At 44.0% G+C, this 3,989-nt stretch overlaps 1 protein-coding gene and 1 pseudogene across 2 annotated transcripts in view; both read left to right on the forward strand.

Moving 5' to 3' along the window:
• LOC100957381 overlaps positions 1–1,187 on the forward strand; it is a 1,425-nt pseudogene extending 238 nt beyond the window's left edge. The window contains exon 1 of the transcript XR_154769.3: positions 1–1,187. This exon is cut by the window's left edge and continues 238 nt beyond it. The product of XR_154769.3 is annotated as an actin-related protein 2/3 complex subunit 1A pseudogene (transcript).
• The window catches only part of ME1 (malic enzyme 1), a 161,719-nt gene that overhangs the window by 74,559 nt on the left and 83,171 nt on the right, over positions 1–3,989 (forward strand). The window lies entirely within an intron of this gene.

Raw genomic sequence — 3,989 nt, forward strand, 5'->3', positions numbered from 1 at the left:
CCCTGGTGATCCTGAGAATTAATCGCCCAGCCACTTTTGTGAGGTGGTCCCCTTAGAGAACAAATTTGCTGTGGGAAGTGGAGCATGACTCATTTCTGTCTGTTACTTCGAGTCTGAAAATGACTGGTGAGTAAGCAAGCACATTAAAAAGTGGATTTGCTCCACAGTCGTCAGCTTGGATTGGCGTCCCAACAGTGTTTTGCTGGCAGCAGGATCATGTGACTTCAAATGCAGAGTGTTTTCTGCCTATATTAAAGAAGTGGATGAAAAGCCAGCCAGTACACTCTGGGGCAGCAAGATGCCTTTTGGTCAACTGATGTCAGTTTGGGGGCAGTGACACAGGTGGGTGGGTCCATGGGGTCAGCTTCTCCGCCAGTGGGAGCCGCCTGGCCTGGGTCAGTCATGACAGCACCATGTCTGTCGCTGATGCTTCAAAAAGTGTCCAGGTCTCAGCTCTGAAAACAGAGTTCCTACCACTCTTGAGTGTGTCATTTGTCTCGGAGAATAGCGTTGTGGCTGCTGGCCATGACTGCTGCCCATGACTGCTGCCCAGTGCTCTTTAACTATGATGACCGTGGCTGCTTGACCTTTGTGTCCAAGTTAGACATTCCAAAACAGAGCATCCAGCACAACATGTCTGCCATGGAACGTTTCTGCAACATGGACAAGAGAGCCACAATCGAGGACCGCAGTCCAGCCCTGGAGACGCTGCACCAGAATAGTATCACTCACGTGTCTGTTTATGAGGTGGACAAGCAAGATAGTTGCAGATTTTGCACTACTGGCATTGATGGAGCCATGACAATTTGGGATTTCCAGACCTTAGAATCTTCTATCCAGGGCCTCAGGATGATATAAAGCTGAGTGAGCGTCTGCCATCCAGCACGACAAAAAGTCGCTGACCACAGCTCTGCCATTGGATGGTGAGGAAAGCCAGCCCCAAGGGAACACTGAAAACACATATGGTGCAAATATTGTGTGGTTTTGTTTGAGTATAAAATTGGTGAAAGTATTGGTTTTTTTAAAGCAGCAGTGATTTTTTTTTTTTTGCTATTTCATTCCATTCTTGACCAAAGCTTCTCTTTAAGTAGTTTATTATGAAGAATTGTCACACTAACTTAAAGGAAAGGGTGAGGAAGATATGTAAATTTGTCCAGTAGAAAATTAAATTAAAATACTGAATATGGTTTTGGATTTGTTTCCTAATAATATTTCCATACTTCCATTTTTAGTAAAAAAAAAAAAAAAAGGAGTAAATTACATATGTTATTAGTTCATTTTTAGAGTAAAATCTCAGATTATTCATCTCTTAAATCGTATCATCCTATTCAGCCTTTAACCAAAAAGAACCATTTATTGAATGTTATCTCAACATTACAGTACGTCTGTCAAAAAAAAAAAAGTTGTTTTCCACTATGTCCATTCTCCTCGGTTCCTTTACTTTTTCCACCTGACTTCCACCTCCCCTCCCTCTCATCAAGTGGAGTGTAATGTCCACAGATCTTAAGAGGTGTCTCAATACACGTCTGATCCTCTAAGAAGGAGCTAGAGGAGATTTTAAAAGTCAACAAGTTGGTAGAGGAAGTGGCTCTGGAATAGAGAGTTCCAGTCCATATCCTTTTTTTTTTTTTTTTTTTTTTTTTTTTGAGATAGAGTCTCACTTTGTTGCCCTCTATAGAGTGCTGTGGCATCACAGCTCACAGCAACCTCAGACCCCAGGGCTCAAGCAATTCTCTTGCCGCAGCCTCCCAAATACCTGGCACTATAGGCGCCCACCGCAATACTTGGCTATTTCTAGAGACGGCGTCTCACTCTGGCTCAGGCTGGTCTCCAGCCTGTGACCTCAGGCAATCCATCTGCTTCGGCCTCCTAGAGTGTACTAAGATTATAGGCATGAGCCACTGTGTTGGACCCCAAGTCCATATCCTTTTAATCAGAATAGTAACTTTACTCAGAGGGATATAGATCAAAAAACTAGAATGTCATATTGAAGCAAGGAAACTACTTTCTAAAATGTAGGTGATGTTTGAGAAAGGTGAGCCTTTAGAATGGCTTTGAGAGCTGGAGAAGATGAGGAGCCTGCCTTTCAGGAGGCTGCGAGGGGTGAGGCTGGGCACACGTGGACAGAGGTCATACTGAGGTTTCCGTTCAGGTCAATCTCAGGCAAAATTTGTACAGTGGTGTGAAGAATTAGCCCTGAAACACAGAGCTCATTGCTGGAGCTGTGTTCGTCAGATGGACACGGATCCTGCTGTGGAGACTTGGCTGTTGTCAAGAAAACATCTCCTGCTGAATTTTTCTTCTGCAGGAGATAAAGTAGGTAAAAACAAAAGCAGAGGAATGTTACTTTGGTGATAAACTGCATAAATAACTTTCTTATTTCAGGTAATTCTTTCACTATTAAAAGCTCTTTAGGCCTGGAATATTTGTGAAGTAATGGTGTAAGTGGACGTTTGTCCTGAGGCATAACCTGAGCCATATGAAATATCTCAAACACATTTTAGGAACTCCTCAAACAACTACCACCTCTACAAATGTTCCTACATATTTATGTAATTACTAATAGCTCTGGATGAGAGAAGAGCAGAGGGAATAAAAGTTAGGAAGAAACAGAATAAATAATGCTTTTCTTTGTATTATATGCAAGACATATGTTGAACATAGATGAGTTGGCTCGGTGCCTGTGGCTCAAGTGGCGCCAGCCACATACACCTGAGCTGGCGGGTTTGAATCCAGCCTGGGCCCACCAAACAACAATGACGCTGCAACCAAAAAATAGCCGGGCGTTGTGGCAGGCGCCTGTGGTCCCAGCTACTTGGGAGGTGGAGGCAGGAGACTCGCTTGAGCCCAGGAGTTGGAGGTTGCTGTGAGCTGTAATGCCACGGCACTCTACCTAGGGGGATAGCTTGAGGGTCTGTCTCAAAAAAAAAAAAGAGAACATAGATGAGTTATCAAAAATAAATAAAAATGTGACTGTCCCCTCAGCAACCTCTGGGAAGACTTAGGAGGCGTTTTGGCAGCAAAATGAAATGCAGGAAACTCAAAGTAACATCACTGCATAAAACAGGAATAAAAATAAATAAAATTCATTTATTTTTCTCGACTGAGAAAATCCTCAGTCGAGAAAAGCCTGCTGGCGAGGATGGAAAATAAAGCAGAGTTCTGTCACGAGTTTCCGCAGGTCTTCTTGGACTTCAGCTGAAGATCTGACGGCTCTTTCTGCAGAGAACTGCTCCTTTCAGACACAGCAGCCCCTCGACGCTGACTGTCCACTGTTCTTGATTGTACTTGGGAAAATAATATTGAGTATCCTCCCTTTAGGAATGAGAAGAAAGAACACCTGTCAGAATCTCCTGGAATGTCTTTGCATTTCCCTGGCATTTGTCCATCTCCTACTTGTAGTAAACATGTCCCTTATGTCCTATTTCAGGGACTTCGCACTTTTAGGCATGAGGGTCACTGAGCACCAGGTCTGCCTGCCACTCAGATTATTCCCTTCACTTACAGCTTTTTGCATTTCCTGGTTTTCCTGGTAGTTTGGGTGGATTATTACCTGACTTTCTCTAAACCCACCAAGCTTTCATTCAAGTGTCAAACACTGTTTTATTTCCTTACAATAGTTTTACTTTGGATTTCAGTCCTGGGTTGCATTTTGGGAGACCTGACTGTCCCCCGGAGCCTGAAGGCGCAGAGAGAGAGCTCACTCTTGTCCCTGCCCTCTCTGTGTCAGCAGAGTTCCTGGCTGGACTGGTCTATGCTGGTGGTTTTATTTTTTATTTATTTTTTTGAGACAGAGCCTCAAACTGTCACCCTGGATAGCATGCCGTGGAATCATTGCTCACAGCAACCTCCAACTCTTGGGCTTAAGTGATTCTCTTGCCTCAGCCTCCTAAGTAGCTGGACTACAGGAGCCCACCACAACACTCAGCTATTTTTGGTTATAGTTGTCGTTTGGCAGGCCTGGGCTGGATTTGAACCCACCAGCTCCA

Source organism: Otolemur garnettii, unplaced genomic scaffold (assembly GCF_000181295.1).
Source record: "Otolemur garnettii isolate 467f Iridium unplaced genomic scaffold, OtoGar3 scaffold00205, whole genome shotgun sequence".
Lineage (NCBI taxonomy): Eukaryota > Metazoa > Chordata > Mammalia > Primates > Galagidae > Otolemur > Otolemur garnettii.